The 26,975-nt window shown below is 43.9% G+C and overlaps 2 pseudogenes across 2 annotated transcripts in view; both read right to left on the bottom strand.

Annotated features, from left to right (window-relative positions):
- Positions 1 to 26,975, bottom strand: part of LOC309867647 (myocyte-specific enhancer factor 2A-like) — a 1,299,761-nt pseudogene that overhangs the window by 816,001 nt on the left and 456,785 nt on the right. The gene's annotated exons all lie outside the window — the stretch shown is intronic.
- On the bottom strand, positions 974 to 26,975 carry LOC309868120 (lysM and putative peptidoglycan-binding domain-containing protein 4 pseudogene; annotated as a pseudogene). The gene is made up of 3 exons: positions 26,904 to 26,975; positions 26,346 to 26,477; positions 974 to 1,585 (listed from the first exon to the last, which is right to left on the bottom strand). The product of its transcript is annotated as a lysM and putative peptidoglycan-binding domain-containing protein 4 pseudogene (transcript).

Genomic DNA, 26,975 nt, shown 5'->3' with positions numbered 1-26,975 from the left:
CAGCAGGAAGCACGCCCATTCTCCCTGTATCTCCCTTCCAAGTACCTCCAGGGGCTGCTGCTCTCAGAAATGCCAGACTGGCGACTGGCATTGACTGTCTGGCCTTAGATGTGCCACGTGTTGAAACCCTGGCGATAGGCACTCCTCTTTCTCTCTGCACCTACTCAGCTCCAGGCACTGGGCAGCACGAATTCTTCCCAAAAATGCTAACTTGGGAAATCTGATTAGCCACTGCAGTGGGGATGCTCTTCAGAAGAAACTGAGCAAAAGCTCCAAATGATCTAGCCAGGAAGTGCTGGCCATACCATGCAGCAGCTTAAAGCAAGCCTGTGTACTCCTAAGTAGTTCTAGAAGTACAAGGTACACACCTGCCATTTATTCAGTATTAGAGCAATTCAGATTCAGGCCTTTTTTGATCCTAGAAGTGACGTTGCCTCAAAAAGGCCAACTGGTGGGACAAATATGAAATAGAGCTAATTATAATTCGGTCATACTCCAAAACAGGGTGATATTCACCACTGCTGGACAGCACCTTTGTCAGGGAGACAAAGAGCACCACGTGTCACGGCAGAAGACACTGCAAACAGCAAAGTGACCAAAGCTGACGTCAGAGGCTCCCACAGTGAAGGTCCAATGCTGCTCCTCAACTTCCAAACACTTCCAACTTGGGGGCCCATGCAGTGCCAGTCCACTATATACCTTCAAGAAATAGCATGTGTCACATGCAAATGTCCCTTACTCTACCTCTGGATGTAGGGGGATAGCAGGGGGGCGCATGTTTTGGCTCCCACAGCCTTGGATTAGGTCAGCCTATTCCCCAGGGTCAAATGTTCCTGGAGAATACACAGTGGCTTCTGAGACATGTCCGTAGGTCATAGAAAAGGAAAGGCAGCACCCTAGGATATGACCGATGTCAGGTGATCCACATTAAGAGGCCAAATGCTCACACTGCCTGATTCTTTATAAACAAGAGCTAGTTCCCTGCCTGGGTGGTTTGACCGAACTGGCTGTCTGCAGAGGGGACAGTTGGCACTGGAACTGCTAATCTGGGGGCTTGCCCTGGAACTGCACTCACGCTCATCGAGCCATTGGGGACAGCAGTTATGTTCAAGCTACTGGGGATCTCGCCAGTAGCTTGTATTTTAAAATAGACCAATTATAACACTGGTAAAACAATCCCAATTAGAAGCATGATAAAAACGGCATTCCACCACTGAATTCCACAGTCGGCACCCTTCGTGGGGGTCTTTGGAGAAGTCGGGAGCAGCGGCTGATTGGAGGTCTCTGCCGAGTAACTTTCATTTAAAAAGATTTCTGACTGCACCACGCACTCAATATTCTCGTCAATGCCCTTAAAGAAATCTGTCAGTGGGCTGGAGAGGGCACCGGCGCCTACAGCTGCTCTATCTGGGTCTGGCTGCTCCTCAAAGGTCACTCTGGTCTCTGAGGATGGGCTCAGGAGGGATCTGAGTTCTCTGTGGGTCTCTGTAAGGATCCCATGATTTTTCACTGGAATCTTAATAGATTTCAAAGCATATAAGTCTTGTTCTCTGATCAAGTTGTTGACTTTCTTGATATCTGCGACCTAGGAAAGCCACGAAGACAAACAGCACAAAACATGTAAACTCCTTAGAATGAATATCCAAAAAGTAGCTCTTTCTGGAAGAGGATCCAAGCCCACCCCGCTTACAAATCTGATGAATATTGGAAAACCGCACCTAGGCACAAAATTAGTTTCGGCTGAATAAAACTGTTTTTTGACTTTAACTCAGCCTGAATGTATAGCTTAATCATCACGTTTCCATACAGATGTACAAGTTTGAAAAACATAAGATCAGTTTTGGAAGAGTCTCTTGCTAATTCAAAGTGTGACCGCAACAAAATATTTTTAGGTGAAACCCAACCTCGGCCAGCTCTTTTTTTCTACTTCTTCTAACTTTTGAGGCAACAGTGCCCCCATCTGGCTGACTTCCCTCCCACATCAGAACCCAATTCAGTAGCTGATTATATTAGGGATCCCCAAACACAAAGCCTCAGCCAGCTCCACACTCAGAACGTATTTTAACTGTTATAATACTTAAAGAGGTATGTCCTCAGGATTCTACCATGTTTCCTTGCCCAGAAGTGCTGTATGGCATATAAATTTATTTTCTAAATAAAATGACCTAGGTTTAATATACTTTGGAAGGTTTCACACACTTGTGATAATTAGAAACATATAGAAAATCATGAATCAAGCTGGAAAGTATGGACTGAAATCTGTTGCAATTTTAGGACTGGAAGAGAAAGGAACAGCACTATGAGTTTTACAAAGTTCGGGACAAACTCCTTCCACAGTCGAATCTTAAGGGAGGGGTGGTGCAGACAGTTAAGTCAAAGAGAAACCCTCCCTCAAGCTAATGTTTAAACTTAACTTGAAAGCATTAGAGGTGGACCTTAAGATTTGACTCATAAGCCCACTAACTAGAGTATAAATACAGCCACAGACCTGTAGATAACACCTAATTCAAACCAATCAACTCTATTATTTCACTTATTGAGCAACTGTTTTTATTATCTAATTGAATTGAGGTAGCAGATATTTTTAACAGATCACACCTGAAAACTAAACCAGCTTGAGACCTGTTTGTCTTTACCCTTAGTGAATTAACACCAAATTTATATTTACTTTAAATTGGAAAATTGATTGCTTTTTGGAAGCATTATATGTAACATCTTCACAGATGTATTAGACATCAGTATTCCAGAAATCCCACTGCATCCACTCAGTGTGGGGTTGGATTCATTATCAGCCCATGTTCCATAAACCACACTGTATGCCTACAGAAAAATCTCAGTACAACTGAGAGACCACAGTAAGTCCCTAGAGACAAGCCTCTTTATTTCTTCTGGGAAATACAGCATCCTATACAATGTGTTTAACCATTTGAACCTTGTTCGATAAATGACAAGAAACTAAGGAGTAAAAGGTTTCTAAAATATATTGGTTAGATAGCCTTAGGGGAGGCCACAGAAAGTTATAACAGTGTCATTAGCGAAATGAAATAAATCATTTCAATCTAGGAGAAAATGCAGCAATTCTATAAATACTTTCCTACTTACTTTGCCATGTTAATCACTCTGAATGCTAAAAACATAATTAAAGAGAGAAACAGGGTTATACAGATACACAGCATACAAAGCCTAGATCATGCAGTTCTAAGAGAGGACATAAAACTTGACCAAATAAGCTATAAGCAACAAGAAAGGGTCAGAAAAAGTGAAGCAGCTAAAAAAGCAAGCCTACCAAACAAATCTTGGATAAATTCTGCTGGCATCTTTGGCCCTAGTAGGTCTTAAACAAAATGTGCTTGGGGAAAAACAAACAAACAAACAAACAAAAAAGGTGGGGGGAGGTGGAGGGGGACATCTGGGTGGCTCAGTTACCTGAGCATCTGACTTTTTTTTTTTTTTAAGATTTTATTTATTTGAGAGAAAGACAGAAAGCACAAGCCAGGGGGAAGGGTAGAGGGAGAGGAAGAAGCAGATCCCCACTGGGGCTCGATCCCAGGACCCTGGAACCATGGCCTGAGCCAAAGGCAGCTGCTTAACCAACTGAGCCATGCAGGCGCCCCTGCAAGATTCTTAATCCATCTGGGACCTCGAGGTATCAACTGAGCTTATGACCTATGTAGGGTAGCTGGGAATGGAAGATTGAACAGTGGCAGAGAAGAAGGCCAGAGGCACAGAGAAAGGAGGGTCCTGAGCAGGAGGAGTATTTCAAGATTCCCGTCTAGGGGCTCCTGGGTGGCTTAGTTGGTAGAGTGGCTCTTGGTTTCAGCTCAGGTCATGTCAGGCTTTTAGGATCAGGTCACACTTAATGGGGAATCTGCTTGAGCTTCTCTCCCTCTGCCCCTCCCCCCACTCATTCTCTCTTTCTAAAATAAATAAATAAGTCTTAAAAAAAAAACAAACAAACTCCATGCTTCCCCCTTCAGCTCCTCCTCCTGACGCACCCCCAGAAATGCAATGGTGTTACCAGGAAACAAAAGCACAGCACTGCCACCATGGAAAGCTTTGATTTCTTCCCCTTTTAAGGCTGCTTCCCTCTCCTTGGGACTTGTGCTAAGAACTTTTCGTATCATTTAAGAGAGAAGGGGTATTAGGGAGCTGAAGGGGCAGCCACATGGCAAACATGAAAGGCTGCTCCAAGACATCTTTATAAGCTCCATTCCCATCAGGGTCCTTCTCAGAGCCACCTCCCTGCAGAGCTAACTGAGGCTTGAAGAGCCAGCCTGCTTATGCCCTGCCCTTCAACACGGGGCTTTATTTTATCCTGCGATTGCTAGGGAGAGCTACAGACGGCAACCAGCGGACAGAAAGGGAATGGCTCAGCAGTTCTTCCTAAATTCCAAGGATTAAACGGCACAGATTGCCTTTGCGATTCAACAGCACATTCTAGAAGGAAAAGTGTTTTTGTACCGATGCCTTTCTTTTGGGGTATTTGTAGAACAGCTCTCAGTTTTTGAGACTTTAATTTGGAAATGATAATAGTTATTTACTGAGTGCTTTAATGTGCAAGGTAGGGACCTTTCAAGGACTTTATATATAAGATCATTAAACTCTGACAAAACCGTGTAAGATACATAGGATGAAGAAATTGAGACTCCGATAATTTGCTAAAAATCAAAGAACTAGTGAGTAACGGCGAAGCAGAATATAAGAAAGAAAGGGTATTAGAGATTCAAGGGGCTGGTGTATCTTCCACATTCCAAGTCATGCCTTGTCCATCAGACCTCACCTCTGATGCATGTGAAATAAATATTGCCATATTTTTCCAAGTTTAGGATGGTATCGATGGTAAGATGCTCCTTTGTGTAGCTCAAAGGGGAAAAATGTCTGTGGCTTAAACTGATGATTAATTCCAGGTAGACTCGTGTGAGAACAAATGTGTCCTTCCTATCCCCCCAGAATCAAATCAGAAGTTTGGGAGTTAGCCAATGAGGAGGAAGCTGGTGTCTTGTTTTCCTATTAGTCTATGATGTTTGGGTGCCCTGATTATATACCTCTGGAGAATATCCTAGATATAACCTCAAGATAGAGATTATTCAAGGGCGCCTGGGTGGCTCAGTGCCTGAGGAATCCAGTTCTTGCTTTGGGTTCAGGTCATGATCTCAGGGTCGGGGATGGAGCCCTGCATCTGAGCTTGTCCCTCGCACTCCTCCTCCCCCATGTGCGCGCAGGCGGGCTCTCTCTCTTTCTATCAAATAAATAAATAAATAAATAAATAAATAAATAAAATCTTTTAAAAAAGAAAACTAGGATTCTACCTAGAGAATATTTCTCAGGTAGGTCTTCCTATCTCAAATGTAGCTGGTGATTAAGCCCAGTCATATCACTCTCTTCCTCGAATCTCTCTCTTTTTTTTTTAAACAGAGAAAGCAACAAGCAGGAGGAACAAAGGAACAACAGGCAGAGAAACAGGAAGACACAGCCTTCCCACTGAGCAAGGAGTCTATGTGGGGCTCCATCCCAGGACCCTAGGATCATGACTTGAGCCTAAGATAGAAGCTTAACTGACTTAACCACCCAGGAGCCCCGCCCTCCTGGAATCTCGAAACACTTTCCCTGGTTCTAGACAACTTCTGCGGCCTCCTCCCATACCACCTACCCCAGGCTCCAGGTAACTGAGAACACCTGTGAACACATCCTGTGTCCATTCCTAGCTCCAGGCCTCTCCTCCATATGTTCTTCCCCTAAGTCTCTGCCCATAAAAAAATCCTCATTCTTCAAAAGTAAGTTTGAGTTCCTTAATGAAGTCTTTGCTCACTTAAAACTCATTGACCTCCACCAGAGCTTTTTTTTTTTTTTCAAGATTTTATTTATTTAACAGAGTGAGAGAGAGAGAGAAAACACAGACAGAGGGAGAAGCAGGCTTCCTGGTGAACAGGGATTTGGATGTGCGGCTCAATCCCAGGACCCCAGGATCGTAACATGAGCTAAAAGCAGACGCTTAACCAACTAAGCCATCCAGGGGCCCCCACTCACAGCTCTTAATAGCTCTCTGTAAATCATTGGTATGCCAGCCACCTCATTAGTTATCAAAGTGACAATCTGCCTTTCTCTGTCTGATTTATATCCATATCCCTAACACTCCACACAAGGCTCAGGTTATAGTGGAAACTCAATTGATATTTACGGAATGAACAAAAAATTAAATGTCCCTTTTCTAACATATACCAGAACCGACAGGGAAATTGTTTTTAACAATTGTGAAATTGTTTTTAACTTTTGCACTTTTAAAGCTCCTGATGTCCAGACCCCCCACCCAAAGCAGTGAAATTTCAGAACTTCTCAACTGAAGCTTGGGTTCAGTACAGGCATTGGTGTTTTGCAAAGCTTCCCAGGTGATCTCAAGGTACAACCAAGGTTGAGAATCTGACAATTGCCTCGATGGCAATAGTTCTCAGTGTGGTCCTAGCTCCAGCATTAGAATATCGCTGTCATCTTATTTGAAATAAAAATTCTTAGGACCCACCCCAAACTGTAGAATCAGGAACGGCAGGGCTGTGGGGATGGGGGAAGTGGACAAAAATCTGTGTTTTAACAAGACCTTCCATGATACAAAGTCAAGTTTGAGAAGCACTGCCTTAGAAGTTTACTTTAAATAAGTCTATACAGACTCTGTAAATAAGGCCCTCCCATCTTCTTCTGATTCCTGTCTGGCCCCTATTTCTTCATAAGGTTGTGCATACCCACAAGCACAAGCCCCTTTTTTGGAAGATTTTTTTTTCCCCCAACCTAGTTTGGTCTTACAGTCAACATCAACTTATAGTAAAATAGCTTAAGAAGATACTTTATGTGGGTTTTTTTTTTTCAATCTTTAAAACAACCAAGGAAGTATTCTCCTGGCTATTTTTTGAATCATGGAAAAGAAATGGACAAAACCCAACATACATGGAATTTGTCCCCCATGTTATGTCTGATGTGAAGTGTGCCATCGTCTTACAATAAATCGAAGACATCCATCCCACAAAGGAAGAGAGAAAGGCTGCAGAAAAAAACGATGAATGCCGGGGGGCACAGCAGAGATCTGACCCCAGATCTGTCCTACCATTGGGGCATTCTCAGGATTTTCAAGACCCCCATTTTGTTATTTTTGCCCATAATCCCATAGTTTTTGTAAAGAAAATCTGCTGCTCTCGGGAATTCCTGGCTATCTCTTGAAGGGAAGTGTTCATTTTGAGAGCATTAAGTACTCAATGCTGTTTCCTACTCATTCGCAGTGGTATACTCTCAGAGCTTTCTTTTTCTTTAAGACCTGGGGAAAAGGGATGGTTTCAACACCTCTAAGAGTGGAGGGGCTGTTTTCTTCTAAAATGTCTGCTTCTCTGAAACTCATATGGTTTGCTCCAAATCTATGGTCTGAATTCTTGGGTTTGTTATTAACATGGCTCCTTTTTGAATCATGATTCTTATAAAAGTTGTACAGGCTCTAAGCTAGGCTCTGTGAGGGATCAGCAGTGAGAAAGATAGACAGACCCCACTTGCTCCCGAGATTCAAAAGCCTGGTGGGAGGTGTTGTCTGAGCAAACCCTCCATCATCTGTCCACTATCCACCTGCAGGACTTCTCTCTCCTTTCTTTCTTTCTTTTTTTTTTTTTTAAGATTTTATTTCTTTATTTGGCGGAGAGAGACAGCTAGAGAAGATCACAAGCAGGGGGAGTGGGGGAGGGAGACATAGGCTTTTCACTGAGCAGGGAGCCCAGAGCGGGGCTAGATCACAGGATCCTGGGATCATGATGGGCTCCTGACTCGAGCCAAAGGCAGATGCTTAAGTACTGAGCCACCCACACGCCCCTACAACCATGACTTCTAAGAGGACCTGAAGGTCCTGCTATGCGAGACATACTTGATGTCCCCACAGGATACCCAAGGCAGACCTTGTTTCAAAAAATAAGGCTCTGGGACGCCTGGTTGGCTCAGGTGCTTGGACGACTGCCTTCGGCTCGGGTCATGATCCTGGAGTCCCGGGATCGAGTCCCGCATCGGGCTCCCAGCTCCATGGGGTGTCTGCTTCTCTCTCTGACCTTCTCCTCATTCATGCTCTCTCTCACTGTCTCTCTCTCTCAAGTAAATAAATAAAATCTTAAAAAAAATAATAATAAGGCTCGTACTAAAAATAAAAATAAAAATAAGGCTCTAACAAAAACAAAAGTCTGACAGTCAAGAGCAGCCAAATAGGAGACTCTAATCTACCCCTCCCCAGCTCTCCATTTCCCACACCTGCATTTCAAAAACAAAACCAAACAAGGCATATGATGCAAAAGGCTCTGCCTCACATGAAAACAGGCAGCCTTGGCACCACTGAAAACACCCTATTTCACAAACCAGCTCATTAAAATCTCTCCAGGCTATCCAAGCTCCGCCCCAAGACCCCTGACTGACATCTGTTCCTTTGGTTTTCATTCTCCAGCAAGCTTGTTCTGATATTTTGTAAGCCACAGACTCAGGACAAAGTCAGAGGACACTAATGCATATGTACACTTGGTGGAAAGAGATTGAAAAGAAGGAAGTTGAAACACTGACATGATACAATACGGAAGGAAGCTCTGGGTCATGGCTCTAGTGCTCTCTGCGGTAGGTCTCTGCTGTGGGTCATGCTGAGGGCTTCCCTAGACCACAGCCTGCTCTGCTTTGCCTTCAGCCAGCCCTTCGGAGGCTGGGGGCCCTGCATCACTGGGGTTCCCCTCATGTCCCACAGGAAGATTTCAGCTCTGGGTCCTCTTGTGGCCTTCCAGAACTGCCTTTCACTAATTTTCTGTTTCTTTTTAAAGCATAACTTTAGTTTGGGTCATCTGGGTGGCTCAGTTGTTAAGAGTCTGCTTTCAGCTCAGGTCATGATCCCAGAGTCCTGGGATGGAGCCCCACATCAGGTTCCCTGCTCAGCAGGAAGCCTGCTTCTCCCTCTCCCACTCCCCCTGCTTGTGTTCCCTCTCTTGCTGTGTCTCTCTCTGTCAAATAAATAAATTTTTTTAAATGTTTTTTAAAAAAACCCATACTTTGGTTTTTTATTGGGCAAGAACATATATGACTTGATAGTAAATCAATCCTACTCTATAATTATAAAATGATGCTCTTTACCACATTGTAAGATTTCAATTCTCAGCCAGCCTATTTCTGATGTCTTCATGGGAACTCATGTGATATAATAAAATGGCTGTATCCCCACCAGGTTATTCAAATCCCCACTTAAATCCTACACAAGGGGTGCCTGGGTGGCTCGGTGGGTTACAGCCTCTGGCTTTGGCTCAGATCATGATCAGAGGGTCCTGGGATCGAGCCCTGCATTGGGCTGTCTACTTGGTGGGAAGCCTGCTTCCCCCTTTCTCTCTCTGCCTACTTGTGAACTCTGTCTATCAAATAAATAAATATAAAAAATCTTAAAAAAAATCCTACACAAGTGGCCCCAACTTTTCTATCAAAATAAAGACTTTAAGACACAAGATGGTTTAAGAAAAAATGGAAACTCCATAACCTTAAACCAAACAATCTGAGGGGTGTGGGGTGGGGAGAACCAGGTGGTAGGTGGTAGGTGTTAGAGAGGGCAGGGATTGAATGGAGCACTGGGTGTGGTGCAAAAAACAACGAATACTGTTAAGCTGGAAAGAAATAAAAATTTTTTTTTAAAAATCTGGCTTTTTCTGTACAACTAATAAGCAGTGTTTTCCTCTGATTAAATCGTCTTTCATTCAAAGAAATATTTCATACCTGACGTTCTTACACCCTATCCAACTGCTATGGGATAAACTGTGTTCCTCCAAAATTTATGTTGACGTCCAAACCCCGGGTTAACTAAGAAGGTGAATGTATTTGAAGATAGGGCCTTTTACAGAGGGATTAAGCTACACTGAGGCAATTAGGGTGAGCCTAATCCAATCTGACCGATGTCCCAATAAGAAAAGGAAATTCAGACACACAAAGAGACACCAGGGACATACACTCACAGAGAAGGGAGGTGGCCATTTGTAAGCCAAAGAGCAAAACCCTAGAAGAAGCTGAACCTCCCTGTACCTTCATCTTGGAGTCCAGCCTCCTGAACTGTGAGAAGATAAATCTCTGCTGCTTAGCCCCCCAGCCTGTGGAACTGTGTCGTGGCCGTCCTAGTACTCATACAACAACCCGTTCAAAGAGACCAACTGAATTATTAGTAAAGAAAACAACGTGTGAATTACCATCTGCTTTCCTTGGCATTTTAAATATTTTTCACATGTCATGAGTGTATGAATTTTGAAATTCCCAGCGGGAAAACATACTTGAAAAGCCTAATGGCAGATCAGTTGTACTGTGTCTGCTGTGTTGGAGCAGGCAGTAGGGACTGTCTTCCAAGTCCCCCGACTTACTATATTAAAAGGCCAGATGTTAGCTGCTTGCATGAGGGTGTCCCTCATTAAAGGATCTGTGTTGTTTTTCTTTCAGCAAAGGCTTTATTTGTTTAAAAGACACGAAGCTTGACTTCCAAATTCAAGGGACCATTTACTGATGAGATTCGTAATTGTCCCAGGTCCACTGCCTCCACCTCAGACTCTAAGACAGGGAGTGCTGTACACGTGACTTATGAATGAAGGAATCCCAAAAGTAAATTTCTGAGCAAATCAGAAAATCAGGACAAGAACAAGAAGGAAGCCATATTAGGTAAACTTCAGGTAAAGTTTACAGATAATTGACTCAGATTTATCCCACGATGGGGATCTCTGGATCACTGGAATGTAGTTTGCAGCTCAGCCCTGTCCTGACCAAAGGCAACAGGCATGGAGATTTCAAACTCCCAAATCCATCAGTCACTGGCTTAGAAGAGAGGAAATTCCCAGACTCTGCCAGAGCAATCCTTCGATGGTCATGGGGGAAGCTTCAGGAGCTGGTTATTGGGAGCAAAATCTCAAAGTCCTGGGACCCTAATAATAAAAGAGACCGAAGGAGATCTGGTGGGAGTACCAGCATTATCCATCACAGTAAACACTGAATTACTCTGTTTCGTCAACTCACCTGTAAGATTCTGGGTCATATTCTGGAAGGTCACCATAGACTTCTGGAGTCTGTATTAACAGCTTTAAGAACTTCAGCGTTACCCAGATTTTTATTGGGCCAGGATATTCCTCTCATTTCTACCATGCCCCTCCCCCTGCCCAATTCCAGACATTCCTTCCTCAGGGAAACCAGCTGGAATGAGCTACCTCCGCTATAGGGTCTCTGTATGCTCTCTCCCTCTGGGTCCTGCCACCTTCTTCACCCAGCTCATCCTCCTTCTGAAGGTGTCTCTCTCTCTCTCTCGTCACATCCTTCCTTCCTACTTTCTGATGTTCTACATTTTTCCAGACTCTTGGCTGCATTTCTTTCACCACTGGACTGACACCCTTACTACAATCTGGTTGACAAACAAGAACAGTGTCTTGTCTGGGGCCCCTTTTCCCCAGTGTCTCGGAAGAATGCGTGCTTTCCCCTGCCACCTCAGGCTGGGTTGAATTAAGACTTACATGCATGTCCCTGTCACAGTCTCCAGTGAGAACATTCGGGTTTTGCAGTCTGAAGAGTCCCTTGATTTCTCCGCCTTTACACTGACTAATTGAGAATTAAGCCTAATAGGGTACAGCAGAAGTAGTCAGAAGAAAAACACGAGTCCTAGGCTGATACCATTTACCTGTGCCTTGTAGGGCCAGCTCAGACCTCATCTTTACACACTGCTTGCACGTGGTGAAGCTTTGCTAAATGGAATAGATCCACAGGTCCTAATGAGTGAATCAGGGCCTAGGCCCCCGTGGCTTTCCATAACCAAGAGTTCAGTACTTATCAAGGCCCCATATCAATCCAAAAGCTCTTTCTGTCAAAGAGAATAAATTCCTGCTAAGCAGGAACTTGATGAAAACCTCAGTGGTCTGAGACTTTCCTCCTGGGGTTTGTCGTTGTCCCCTACAATATCTTGATCTACCTCCAAAACTTTAAGGGCCATTGATGGGATCTGCTTGGACCGTAACCTGGACCATCTAGGGAAAATTGTTCTGGATCCTTTTCCAATGGGGACATTGTTCTAATTTTCTAGGGCTCTTGTAAGAAATTACCACAAACTCGGCGACTTCAAACAGCAGGAATTTACTCTGTTTTGGAGGCCAAAAATTAAACATCAAAGAGTTGGCAGGGTTGGTTTCTGCTGGAAGCTCTGACGAGAATCTGCCCCCTGAGTCTCTCCTAAATCCTGGTGCCTGTGGCAATCTTTGGCGTTCCTTGCCTTGCAGACGAATTACTCCAAACTCTGTCCCTGTCTTCGCATTGACTTCCCCCTGTGTCTCCTTGCATCTTTCCCTTTTCTTACAAGGGTATTTATTCACTGGACTTAGGGTACATGTTTTTATAAGGATGAGTTAAATCTGGGGTGATTTTCATCTCAAGATCCTTGACTTAATTATATCTGTAAAGACTCTTTTTTCAAATAAGATAACAGTTACAGGTCCTGGGGTTTAGGACATGGACATATATTTCAACCCACTAGAGGAGTATTTCTGAATACTCAGTTATTAGCTTCAAATATCCATCCAAAGACAGCATATGTTCTTTTTTTTTTTTTAAGATTTTATTTATTTATTTGACAGACAGAAATCCCAAGTAGGCAGAGAGGCAGGCAGAGAGAGAGGAGGAAGCAGACTTCCCACTGAGCAGAGAGCCCGATGCAGGGCTCGATCCCAGGACCTGGGGATCTGACCTGAGCTGAAGGCAGAGGCTTTAACTCACTGAGCCACCCAGGCGCCCCAGCACATATTCTTAACAATACACAGTATGAGGTAGAGTAAACAAAGGAAAGTCCTCTTTTATTTTGGGGAAAACAAATACCCGAGCATCTCTCAGACTATGAGGTAACAGGGTTTTCACAGAACTCATGTCTCCTTCCATGAACAGACATAAGCTTGACTAAGGCCAAAGACCTTTCTTGTCTTCATTCTAGCAGCTCATGTCACCAGGATGTTTGGCCTGTGTAATATGTTACAAGTGACTAAGACAGTTGTGCCTCTGTAGACTAAGTTGTGACATGGAGCCAAACAGCTGGAGTAATTCTGCGGTGAGATGGTTGTGGCCATCCCAGTGGATCAACAGGAGAACTTTCATCGCCTTGGTCCTCCAAAGAGATCACATCCAAATAATAAATGTGATTGGAGTTACCACCTGCTAAACCTCAATAATGCACTTTCTTTTCTTTTTCTCAAGATTATTATTTATTTATTTATTTGACACAGAAAGAGGGATCACAAGTAGGCAGAGAGGCAGAGAGAGAGAGAGGGAGAAGCTGGCTCCCTGTGGAACAGAAAGCCTGATGTGGGGCTCGATCCCAGGACACTGAGACCATGACCTGAGCCAAAGGCAGAGGCTTAACCCACTGAGCCACCCAGGTGCCCCAATAATCCACTTTCATTCTCCAAGACCTATCCAAGATCAATTGAACTGGCCACATCTGATAGTTAAGTAAAAATAAAAAAGATACCGCCCCTGTCATACCAAGTGCCCGCCCTAACGCCCATCTCCCAATGTGATAAGCAGCTGATAGATGAGTGAACACGACATCTGAAACTAATGGTGTGCTATATGTTGGCTAACAGAATTTAAATTAAATAATTAAAAAAAACCCCACCATCCTCATATTTTCCCGGAAATTTTTTTGGTTGGGGGTAACATTAACTTTAAATATTTCTCCATAGAAATTATAATACCTCCGCATTATTAGTTTGATCGCTAGAGGGAGGTCCATACGTTTCAACTTGGCTCCTCTTACCTTAATAGCTCTTGTATCAAATCTGAAAGGCATGTTCGTACAGGATAGACGGTATATGCAACAACTACATGCTCCCCAACCAGAAAATTGATTAAAAAAAAAAAAAAAGACTCGTGATCTGCTGGAACTATGAGAAGCATTTGTGAATCAAAACTCCATTTGTTCCTTGACCCTTGTAAGACTATTGTGACTAGTGCAAAGCAATGGTACACTGAGATCCCAATAATTAATGGTACCTATAGCCAGTGTCCAGTGACCCTTGGAAGATGTGAGTAGCTCATTCTCCTTAGAGAAAAATAACCCTGCTACATAGTTGATGGGAAGTTAAATCAAAGATTCAATATGTGTATTTCTGATCTTTGTTTTTTTGTTTTTTTGTTTTTCCAAAACACCAAAGGTACCCATTCGAGAATCAGGCAGTGACATATGACATTATGGTCCAAATTAGGCCACTATTCTCTCCAAACCAGAAGTAATTTTTCAATTAAAAGAGCCATGGGAAGGGGATTTCCACTTTGGAGAAGATGGACTCTTCCCAATATTTTTCAATATGGACTCATCTCAATATTTCTTTCTGTTCCTCTTACCAAATACAATTAAAAATCCTGGGCAGGGGCACCTGAGTGGCTCAGTGGGTTAAAGCCTCTGCCTTTGGCTCAGGTCATGATCCCAGGGTCCTGGGATCGAGCTCCACATCAGGCTCTCTGCTCAGCATGAAACCTGCTTCCTCCTCTCTCTGCCTGCCTCTCTGCCTGCTTGTGATCTCTGTCTGTCAAATAAATAAATAAAATCTTTTTAAAAAAATCATGGGTGTCTTCTCTATTTAAAGGAAAAACAGAAAAGTCGACAAATACAATTGTAGACCTCAATACCCCCTGTCAACACTGAATGATACTACTAAACAGAAAATCAGCTAGTATAGGGAATACAAGGTACCCTCAACCAATAGGATTTAACTGACATTTATAGAACTGCCCCCCCAACACGAATGGCAGAATACTCATATTTGAGACACATATCAAGACAGACCACATTCTGGGCCATAAAACAAACCTCAACAAGTTTAGAACTGCAATGATAAAGAGCGTGTTGTCTGACCACAACAGAATTAAACCCGAAATCACTAATGGAAAGATAACAGGAAAATCTTCAAATACTTAGAAACTAAAAACACACTTAAAAATATTAAATGAATCAAAGAGGATGTCTCAAGGGGAAAAAACAAACAAACATTAACCTGCATGAAATTATGGAAACCCATCTTTCCTTCTTTAAAGCTGTCTGGGGTATGAGAGGGAGCTGTCTCATCCTATCTTTCTGGAAGATTCCATGCCCAATAATCTTCAAATGGTAGAGACACCATGGTTCCAATACTGACCCTCAGTAAGCACTTTCTTCCACATGACCACATGCGATAATTACATCAATTATTTAAATCAGAATCCTAATTCTTAAAAGAAAAGAAATCTAATTCTCTTCAGCCACACCTCAGTCAGATAGACAATCTGACTGTCGCTTCTGTTCTATTCGCTTAGTTTTTACTGCCTTCAAGACACTACTGGATCCCACACTGTAGACCACTGGGTAGAAGAATGCTTGGTGGCACACAGTGGAGTCCAGCTCTGCCTAAAGAGACTTGGTAACTTCCAGAACTGATGAGAACCTGGGCAACCAGGCTTTGAAACTCAGCTAGGATGAGGAGAGACCAGACGACAGGATGTATAGGCATTTCTTACACAGAACTGTCCTTCTAGGATATCTTCACCAGCAACGCTGTCACTAGAGCTCAACATCATCAGTGCAGGACTCTCGATGCTGCCATAGCACCGCCCCCCACCCCCGGCCCCAGAATAATGTTCCAACTCTCTCGATAGGACATGGCCACTACTTAAGAAATAAAAGTTCCAGAGAAGAACATCCATCTGGCTCGCATGCCACCAAGTCAGGATTCACAACTGGATTTACTTGACTTCACCCTAAAATTAAGCTATCTGGTCTCCGAGGAATGGCCTTCAAAATCTGGGTAAGTTAGGGTGCCTGTGTAACTCAGTCAGTGGTCTTCGGCTCAGGTCATGATTCCAGTGTCCTGGGATGGAGCCTCACATTGGGCTTCCTGCTTGGTGGAAACCCTGCTTCTCCCTCTCCCTCTGCCTGCCAGTCCACCTACTTGGGCTCTCCCTCTGTCAAATAAATAAATAAAATCTTTAGAAAAAAATAAAAGATTTGGGTAAATTAGAAAATTGTTGTGGAGGTAGGGATGATGGGTGGGTGGAGGAGATGAAATTGATGGGCTAAAGAAATTGATGGATTAAAAATAATCTATTATTAAATTCTTTATTTGCCTCTACCTATTGATTGACAGAGGGGAAGGAACACCCAGGCCAAACTGATATATTTTATGGTGAAACTGACTGTATTACCTTACTGAAAAGACCAGGAGTAGATCTGACTTTAACTGATAATTAGTCAAGAGTTCAACAGTCCAGACTTTGGCTTTTGTCTACTTCTATCCCCGTGACTACTCCTCAAACTCAGTCTTCTACTCCACATGGTGACAAGAAGGCTGCTGCTGCTCTTCCGTCCTGGTCCTCTCAGCTTCAAGCCATGTAACAAGGGGAAGAAGGATCTCTTTCATATGAGTTCAGCAAACCCACACTGTTCCTCACTATGTCAGCCCGGGACACATTCCCTAAACCCTAGCTTATCACTACAATGAATATGATGTTCTGCATTGATTGGCCAGGCTGGTCTAAGGCCTAACTTTTGGAGGGGTCTAAAGCAAGATTTTACATAGAGGCCCATATAAAATACGTAAAATTATTTTGAAAGTATAAATCAAATTATATTTTAAATAAAATACATTCTATGCTCTTAAAAATATACCTTCATAATAACCTGGGAGGAAGGTCTGCATTTAGAATTCTCAGACTCTGTAGATGGCCTGCTCTGGACTATAGCATCCTTGAAAAGGGAAGCCCGGGGGCACCTGGGTGGCTCAGTGGGTTAAGCCTCTGCCTTCAGCTCAGGTCATGATCCCAGGGTCCTTGGATCAAGCCCCACATCGGGCTCTTTGCTTGGCAGGGAGCCTGCTTCCCCTTCTCTCTGCCTGCTTCTCTGCCTACCTGTGATCTCTCTCTGTCAAATAAATAAATAAAATCTTTAAAAAAAAATGAAAGAGGGTAGCCCAAATCCCGACGAGTTCTCTTTCCCTTCTTGACTCTGGCCTACAGCCTAAGGGGCCACATATGCACACATATGGTCCACACTGCCACAAACATCTAGCTATTACCCACCCAGGGGAGGACATAACCCCTGCCTAGTCTGCCCTCAGGATGGGGAAGAGGCCACCATGGGACTTGGAAGCAGGTAGAGATGTTTAGGCTGGTCATTTTCACATCCTGGGTACTTAGATCCAGAACATGGACCAGAATGGGAGGTGCGGGGTCCTGTGGGGTGTATCGACTGGGCCCAGGGTATGTTCCCCACTGTGCAGATGACTATGAAGCAGGATCCAAGACAGGAACCCACTTGCAGGGGTTGTTGAGCAGAGAGTCAGCTACTCCTCCTTCCCTTTGGCCAGGAGTGGCATCAGTACCAGGGGAAACACAGGGCCATCGAATGCAGATCTTGGAGGGGTCCTCCAGAAAGAAATTAGAGACAGTCCTTGGACTTTGCATGCATGGATATTTGGTGGCTAGAAAATGGTGAACGCCAACAGCATCCATGACATTAAGTATATTTTAACATCGAATAGGTGTTTCTGGTTCCCACTTTGTTGCTCTTCTGTGTCCACCATGGGTCAGTTTGGTTTCCTCCCAATTTAAATTTCACTGCTTTCCCCCCATTTTATCTTTTCCTGCCATTTCCTGCTGCTGCAGTGATTCCTGGCTGTGACCTGGACAGAGATTCCACTGGAATCTAATGGAACATTACCCCATGGAACATACACCCCATTGCCTCTCATGTGGACCATTGTAAATGCCTCCTTATGGGTCTGCTTCCCTGAATCCAGTTTTGTTCCCTCACCCTTACCCCTGACATCTACCTCTCACTGCTGCTGCATTCTATCAACAGACATTATCTGTCCTGTAGTCAGAGCCAGAATCTTTTAAAAATAGTTTTTAAAACCTAAATATTGCACCTGCTGCAAAGACCCCCAGCCCTCAGGAAAGCACTGCCGCTCAGTGTGGTTGGCAAAGGCTATGTGGTCTGGGCCAGGTTAGCCTCCCCTACAAACCCTCTCTCCACTTTGCCCCTTGGGCCTTTCCTCCCCTGTCATGGGGGATTTCTTTCACTTCTTCCGCTCTACCCCTCACCCCATCTAGCTCTCTCCCTCCTTGTCTGGACTCTCTTATCTCCATAGTTTCACAAAGAATTGTCCCTCTTTTGACTCCATTTATATCTCTCTCTTTACTTTCACTTTAATTAAATAGACACTTGACATCCCTTAGCGTTTTTTTTTTAATTTCTTTTCAGCATAATAGTATTGTTTTTGCACCACACCCAGTACTTCATTCAATCCCTTCCCTCTCTAATACCCACCACCTGGTTGTCCCAACCCCCCGACCCCCACCCCTTCAAAACCCTCAGATTGTTTGGTTTAAGGCTATGGAGTTTCCATGTTTTCCTAAACCATCTTGTGTCTCAAAGTCTTTATTTTGAAAAGAGAAAAATTGGGGCCACTTGTGTAAGATATTTTTTTAAGATTTTTTTTATATTTATTTATTTGATAGAGAGTTCAAAAGTAGGCAGAGAGAGAAAGGGGGAAGCAGGCTTCCCACCAAGTAGACAGCCCAATGCAGGGCTCGATCCCAGGACCCTCTGATCATGATCTGAGCCACAGCCAGAGGCTGTAACCCACCGAGCCACCCAGGCACCCCTTGTGTAGGATTTAAGTGGGGATTTGAATAACCTGGTGGGGATACAGCCATTTTATTATTATATCACATGAGTTCCCATGAAGACATCAGAAATAGGCTGGCTGAGAATTGAAATCTTACAATGTGGTAAAGAGCATCATTTTATAATTATAGGGTAGGATTGATTTACTATCAAGTCATATATGTTCTTGCCCAATAAAAAACCAAAGTATGGGTTTTTTTTAAAAACATTTTTAAAAAAATTTACTTATTTGACAGAGAGAGACACAGCAAGAGAGGGAACACAAGCAGGGGGAGTGGGAGAGGGAGAAGCAGGCTTCCTGCTGAGCAGGGAACCTGATGTGGGGCTCCATCCCAGGACTCTGGGATCATGACCTGAGCTGAAAGCAGACTCTTAACAACTGAGCCACCCAGATGACCCAAACTAAAGTTATGCTTTAAAAAGAAACAGAAAATTAGTGAAAGGCAGTTCTGGAAGGCCACAAGAGGACCCAGAGCTGAAATCTTCCTGTGGGACATGAGGGGAACCCCAGTGATGCAGGGCCCCCAGCCTCCGAAGGGCTGGCTGAAGGCAAAGCAGAGCAGGCTGTGGTCTAGGGAAGCCCTCAGCATGACCCACAGCAGAGACCTACCGCAGAGAGCACTAGAGCCATGACCCAGATCTTCCTTCCGTATTGTATCATGTCAGTGTTTCAACTTCCTTCTTTTCAATCTCTTTCCACCAAGTGTACATATGCATTAGTGTCCTCTGACTTTGTCCTGAGTCTGTGGCTTACAAAATATCAGAACAAGCTTGCTGGAGAATAAAAACCAAAGGAACAGATGTCAGTCAGGGGTCTTGGGGCGGAGCTTGGATAGCCTGGAGAGATTTTAATGAGCTGGTTTGTGAAATAGGGTGTTTTCAGTGGTGCCAAGGCTGCCTGTTTTCATGTGAGGCAGAGCCTTTTGCATCATATGCGTTGTATGGTTTTGGTTTTGAAATGCAGGTGTGGGAAATGGAGAGCTGGGGAGGGGTAGATTAGGGTCTCCTATGTGGCTGCTCTTGACTGTCAGACTTGTGTATGTTTTTGTAAGAGCCTTATTTTTATTTTTTGTAAGAGCCTTATTTTGGAAACAAGGTCTGCCCTGAGTATCCTGTGGGGACATCAAGTATGTCTCACATAGCACGATCGTCAGGTCCTCTTAGATGTCATGGTGGTGGGGGCGCATGGATGGCTCAGTCCTTAAGCATCTGCCTTTGGCTCTGGTCAGGAGCCCATCATGATCCCAGGATATTGTGATCCAGCCCAGCTCTGGGCTCCCTGCTCAGCAGGAAGCCTATGTCTCCCTCCCCCACTCCCCCTGCTTGAGATCCTTCTCTTGCTGTCTCTCTCCACCAAATAAAGAAATAAAATCTTAAAAAAAAAGAAAGAAAGAAAGAAAGAAAGAAAGAAAGAAAGAAAGAAAGAAAGAAAGAAAGAAAGAAAGGAGAGAAGTCCTGCAGGTGGATAGTGGACAAATGTTGGAGGGTTTGCTAAGACAACAACTGCCACCAGGCTTTTGAATCTCGGGAGAACAGGTGGGGGCTTCACAGCTTTGCGGGGACCATAGCTGAAGCCAGATCACATCTGACTGCATATCCAGAGGCAGCCGGACCAGCGGCGGGGCCTCACCTGGGCTCATGGCGTGTTTTGAGCTTTCCTGTCTTTTTCACACCCCGTTCAGCCATGTTGCTGAGTCTGGTTACCTGGTCTTCTTCTGAATTTTGGGAGTTTGCCCAAAGCCTTGCAGATAACATTCCTTTTTACTTGAGTTAGCAAAGTTCTTTCGCTGTGGCTTGTAGCAATAAATTCCAGCAAATCACCTTTCTTTCGGCACTCATCTTTCACCTTTCCCTCCTTGGTTTCCAAACCGAATTCTCTCACCTGCGCCTAGAAATCTTCCCCTTCCTGCCTTTCCGGGAATCTTCTCACGTTGGATGTCCTCCTTCCCATAACTTTCTGCAGCAAAGATCCTGCTAGCCAGCACCTCCCCGCCCCAGCCCTTTCCTCTGACTTAGTCCCAGGATGCTCTCTGTCTCGCCCTCCACCCCTTGGGCTTCATTTCTCTGTCTTGGCTACTTCCTCCTCCTTGTTTACACCCCTGTCTGGGCCTCTTCCTTTTCTCATAAGCGTTCTTATTCATTATACAGTGGAACACATAAGGCACCTGTTCCAAGAGGGAGGATTTTGGCCAACTGCAGCTGTGCCCCAAGGATCGGCCTGAGGCTCACGGCTCTTCTCTTGATTAAAACACTCTGCGAAAGTACCAGGTCTCACCATGATGCCTCTTCACCCCTGGACCCAATCTCCCTCCTGTGTGTTTCGACACGCACACCATCCTTTCTACAAACATTGCGTGCATCACCATTCTCCCGATCCCTCCACAGCGAAGCCTGAGAAGCACCTCTGATCCTTTGCTACGTCTGACCCCCACCAAGTCCCGTGTGCAACCTGTCTTACCTCTGGCCCTTCCTTTCCATTCCCCTATCGCTCCCTGCATTCAGTCCATCTTCCCCTGACAACAGGGTCATTTCTGAGATAATTACCTTTCTTCTAATGACTTTTGTTCTCACCTTTCGCACACACATCCAGTAAAGATTAGTCATCAAAAATATAATGAACCTTATATGAATATTTAAGAATCAGGTACTCCTTTGGCTTGGGTGGGGTAAACCTTGCCCTTTTCTATGTTATCATGTTCTCAGCATGAATTACTTTAGAGAGATGCTGATCTCTGAGCATCCAATGTGAGCTGATCGTCCCTCTGATCTAACTGATGAGGTGTAACGGAGGGAATTTTCAGAAGATAAGAAGGTCAGCATTTTGTACCGTAAAGGACTTTGTCTTAGAGTGGAGGACTAAGATATTCTCTTTATAATTACAATACAGTTAGATTTTAGAACTGAACAGAACCTTTAAAAATTATTTAATCAACTTGGTAATAAATTAATTACATTAACTTATTAACTGACATGTAGAGAGGTGAAGTCATTGGTCTGAGACTTAGCTCTAGCCTAATTCCCCACAACTCAAATCCTTAAGCTCATATTCATATCTTTTTTTTCCCCCAATTGAGGTAAAAAACGCATGATATGGAATGTACCATTTTCATTCTTTTTAAGTTTGCTGTTTTGTATTACTAACTAAATTCACATAATTGTGCAAGAGATTGCTAGAAATTTTAATCTTGCAAATCTGAAACTCTATGCTCAGGGAAGAACAACCCCGTTTCTTCCACCCCTCAGCCCTGGGAGCCATGGTTCCACTTTCTGTTTGTAGGAATTTGACTGCTTTATTTTCTATTTTATTTTTATTATTATTTTAAGATTTTATTCATTTATTTCACAGACAGAGATCACAAGTAGGCAGAGAGGAGGAAGCAGGCTCCCCGCCGAGCAGAAAGCCCAGTGTGGGGCTCGATCCCAGGACCCTGGGATCATGACCTGAGCCGAAAGGCAGAGGCTTCAACCTACTGAACCACCCAGGTGCCCCTATTTTATATTATTTTTTCAACCACTTTAGAGATCTTATATAAGGGGACTCAGAAAATATGGTGTGTGTGTGTCTGTGTGTGTATGTGACTGGCTTATTTTGCGTTAGGCAATATCCTTAAGTTTCATGCATATTGTAACGTGTGACAGAATTTCCTTCTTTTTAAAGAATAATATTACATTTTCTTTACTCATTCACACCACATTCTCTCAGCCCATCCATCCATCCATGGGCTCCTGGGAATAGGGCCCTATGAACCTAGAAATGCAGAAACCCTGTTCAGATCCTGATTTCAGTTTTCCACAATACAGAAGTGGGATTACTGAATCATAGAGTATTTTTTAATTTTTGGAGGAAACTTCGCACCATGTTCCACAGCAGCTGCACTGTTTCACATTCCCACCCATCTGCGCTCCAATTTGTTCACATCCCTCTACAGCCCTGCCCGCTACCAGAGACGTCTTCCTGACAGGAAGGGTAGGCTGATGCGGCAACCTTGGTAGTCGTCGTCTTTGAAGAAATTGCCACAGTTTTCTATCAACCACCACCCTGATCAACTTGCATCAATACTGAAACGAGACCCTCCTCCCAGCTAAAAGATTACAGCTTGCTAAATGCACAGATGATGGTTAGCAGTTTTCAGCAAGAAAATATTTTTTACTTTGGGTGCCTGGGGGACTCTGTTGGCAAAGCAATGGCCTTCAGCTCAGGTCATGATCCTAGAGTCCTGGGATCGAGTCCCACATGGGGCTCCCCGATCCACGAGCAGTCCGCCTCTCCCTCTGTTCTTCTCCCCTCTCATGCTCTCTCTCACTCTCACTCTCTCTCTCAAATAAATAAATAAAATCTTAACAAAACATATTTTTTAAACAAGGCTTAATTTTTATTTGTTTAGAGATAATGATATTGCCCACTCACAAGACTGCAGTGTCGTGGGATAAACAACTTTTATATGCACTGGGAAACGTGAAAAAAAATGATTTCCAGAAAAAATATTAATTATTGAATTATGGGCTGTATGGTGACATTTGCATTATTGTGGTGGCCTGGAACTAAATCTGCCTGCCCTGGGCCCTGATGGCAGCACTTTCCCCCTCCTCCCTCCAGGAAGGCCCAAGAGTGGGAACAGCTCCCCCTGTTGTTAGGATCTGGGAGTCTCCCTCTGCTTTTTGCCTTGCTTTCTGCTTCCACAGCTCCAAGGAACAGAGCATCTATCTGATACATTGGGCAATTCTCCTTTTGTGTATATACGAGCTAGGTATATTTTGCATATTATACAAATTGTGTGAACATCATTTCTTTCTCTCTTTAAAATTGTTTTAAAAATTGGCAGCTTTCTTTACTGTTCTATTACTCTCTGTTACCGCCAAACTGACTAAAAGTGCCTTGTAAACTGCATGGGGGAGGTCTGTTTGCTTGCCATCTCTGAAAAACTTTCATTTTCGCTACATAAATTGAGAAATGTCGAAACATTTAGCAAACAATATCTTAAACAAAAGGAAAACAAATTTTAAAAAGTTAACAAAAGGAGAAAAATTGTACTTTAAGCTCTGCTAAGATAATTAATGAATTTAAGGTTAGTCTAATCAAAATTTTATGAAGTTGGAATAGGGAATTGTTGTTTAGAGTTTTCTTTTCCCCAGTTTTTCAAATCAAAATTTATTCAAATACATATTAATTTACTTGTGCAGATGTCTAATACAAGCTTATGTCTATGAAAACAGCACACAAAAATGTTCATGCCATAGAAAAATGTTCTTAAAAAAAGAAAAATGTCGATTATTTTAAGTGTTTGTATCCATGCTAAATTTTGATAATTATTAAAGTAACTAGAGATCTTTAACTTAAATCTTTAACTTAATATTTTCTAGTTTTAGAGGGTCTGGTGAAAATAATACATCTGTAAAAATTACAGGAAATGACACTTTAATGGAAAAATACTATCTGAAAACTAAATCTACTTGAATAAAAGCAATTGAATAAAAATCTATCTATCTAACTATCTAAATAATACCTAAACCTAAAAAGAGATAAGTCCAAATAACTTAAAGACAGAAAACACATGCAGATGTTATGCTGTGGTTGTGGGAATTCAGGACCGGCCTGCGGTGAGCTCAGTCAAATCCGCAGGGGTCCCTGGTGGTGTGGCCCAGCTGCCTGGGCCCTCAAGTCCTGGCTCTTCTCCTTCCTGGGGGTGCCGATGATCCAGGGGTTCTCTGACACTTCTGGGCCTCTGTGGGCAGCTGGTGGAGGAGCAGGAGTAAAAGGGCCACTTGGGAAAAGCTGGAAGTTGGACTCTGCTTTGGCCAACATTTGCCTGTTGTAATCACTTTCTTTCTTTAGCTCCTTGAGGCTTCTCTCGGTCAGCACAGCTGCCATCCAGCTTTCCTGAGCTCTCTTTGCATGGAAGAGGATCCCCTTTGATAGTGTATGGCATTTTCCTCCAATTGTCTCCTGGTGTCTTCAGCGATTTCCTTGTAGAAATCTCGAGTCTGAGACATGGCCTTGATGTTTCTACGTGTGCAGGAAAGATTCCACTTAATGTCTGCACACTGCTCTTCTGCCTCAGACCATTTTCTCTCAACGGGGCTGATGCATTCTTGATATAATTGAGGCAGAGTTTGAAGCTTCTGTTTCAGCTGCTGAATCTCCTCTTCAAGCTGTGAATTTTCATGCTGCAAAGAGGCCTCCTTGGCTTGAAGATCTGTTATTTGTGCCATAAGCTCCTCATTCATTTGCTTTCCTTCCTGCAATTGTCTGGCTAGTTCCTGCTTTTTCGCTTCAGCACTTTGAAGGGACACGTTAGAATCAGCATCATCAGTGACACCCTTCAGATCACCCTCTGACCCGTGGATGGGGCCACTGTCATTTTCTGTTTCCCTCTTTTCCTCGATCTCACAGTTGACATGACCCAATGATCTCCAAGGTGAGTGGGCCCGGGGAAGGTCTTCAGCAGGTTTTCACCCACGGGTACTAACTGGCTGACTTTCTCGTTCAGGGCCTGTTGGAATCCTGTGTTTGACTGTTCTAGCCTTTCTTTCTCCTGCTCCATTTCTTGGAGTCTCTGCTTCCATCTCAGTTTCCTGGGCGAGCCGTTCTGCACTCTGTAGATCAGGAGAGTTTCCATTCAAATCACCTAGGGTTTTCTTCCAAAGCTCTTCTCCATTCTTCTCTGAGGCTTTGAAGATGGGTCTGTCACCGGTCTCTTGAGATGATTTAGGAGGCTGGCCCTTCAGTAACTTTTTCAGAAAGTCAACAATATTCTGAAGAGACAGCCTACAGTGGTTTGTATTTATTGCTGATAAGCACGAGGATTTTAAGGTGCGAAGACTGGCCTCTGCCTCGGGCAGACCTCGGGCATCATCAGCTTGTGTCAGCGGTTCCATATTCTCACTGCCTTTTCCACAGACTTCAGCGTGGGTGAAACACCTTTTGCCTGACACCTTCAGCCTTCTCAAAATGTGTTGTTTCTTCACTGGCAAAACCAGTATCACAGTTTATACCAGGATCTCCCAGGGAAATCCACAGACCTGAAGCGTGCCTCTGGCTTTCAGAAATCACCAGCGGAGGGCCACACAGGTGGACTAGGACCAAGTGGAAAGTGGATCCATGGCATGCAGGAGGCCATCCATGGCTGTGGAGAGCTCCCCAGCTCTGCCTCCAAAGGCCAGTGTTCTCTGGGTCTCAACTGAAGGCTCAGAACCTTGGGGGGCACTCTACCTCTAAGGTAAACAGTTGCCTGACAACCAGAGCACAGCAGTTGCATTGGGGGATGGGGAGGCCAGCCAGCTTCTAGAACACAGTTGCCCTCTAACTTTGCCCTGAAATAAAAAGTGATCTCACTTTTGGCTTCATGCTATGGTGCATTCACATCTTTTCTTATGCATAATTAAAGTAGAATCAAAGGAACATTTTCATGAGCAGTTGCTATATGCCAGGCATAAAGCTATAACCATCGTCTCATCTCATTTAAAACAACTTTATGTGATTATTACTATTATCATTATTGTTATTAATTTAATAACAGTAAAAGACAGTAAGATTCAGGGGATTAAATACTTTGGTGCAAAGGCCTTGATACCTAAGAGGTGTAGATTTGAGCTCCACTCTTTTGCAGGAGATGGGAAAGGCGGCCTAATCATGTAGAGATAAGAGTACAGACGCAGGTGTGCCAGGCTTACCACAGCGGTCCTGGATGACCAGGTTCCGGCCTTCCTTCAGGTGGATGGTGAGGAGGTAGGCAAAAGGACTGGGCAGGTTACTCAAGCCATCACTGGCTTCCCCAAACATCTACAAAGACAGAGAAGTAGGTTAAGTCTGCTATTTGGCGATCGAGGGAGAGAATTTCAGAGCTGAAGCAAAACTCACTACAGAGGCAAATCTTCAAGCTGCATCTCCCACCCCCCAAGCTTGATGGCCTGGCTACAATGATTTATTAGCACATCCTTCATGTTTCTCCCCAGTGGGATTTTTTACCAGAATTCCTGATCATATCTTTGCAATCTTAACTCTGTCCCAACATAATCACCCACGTGGTAAGCCAGTATCTGACATACCCTTAAGCTCAGTGATTTCTGGTAGGATTCTTTCTTCTGGAACTCAAAGGGCAGCCCAGAGGGAGGGAGTAGCACATGCGGATTCCACGTGTGTCCCACAGACATGGGTCCAGACTCAGATGCAAAGCGGCTTCCTTATTTTCTCCCCTTCCCACCAAACCTTTCCACCCTGGCACACCTCCTCTACATTTCTGTTCACGACCACTCCACCATCAACCCGGAGCCCACACAT

This window comes from Mustela nivalis (genome assembly GCF_964662115.1).
Source record: "Mustela nivalis genome assembly, chromosome: 6".
Lineage (NCBI taxonomy): Eukaryota > Metazoa > Chordata > Mammalia > Carnivora > Mustelidae > Mustela > Mustela nivalis.
The sequence above is the reverse complement of the archived record's forward strand: the minus strand, read 5'-3'. Positions and strand labels throughout refer to the sequence as shown.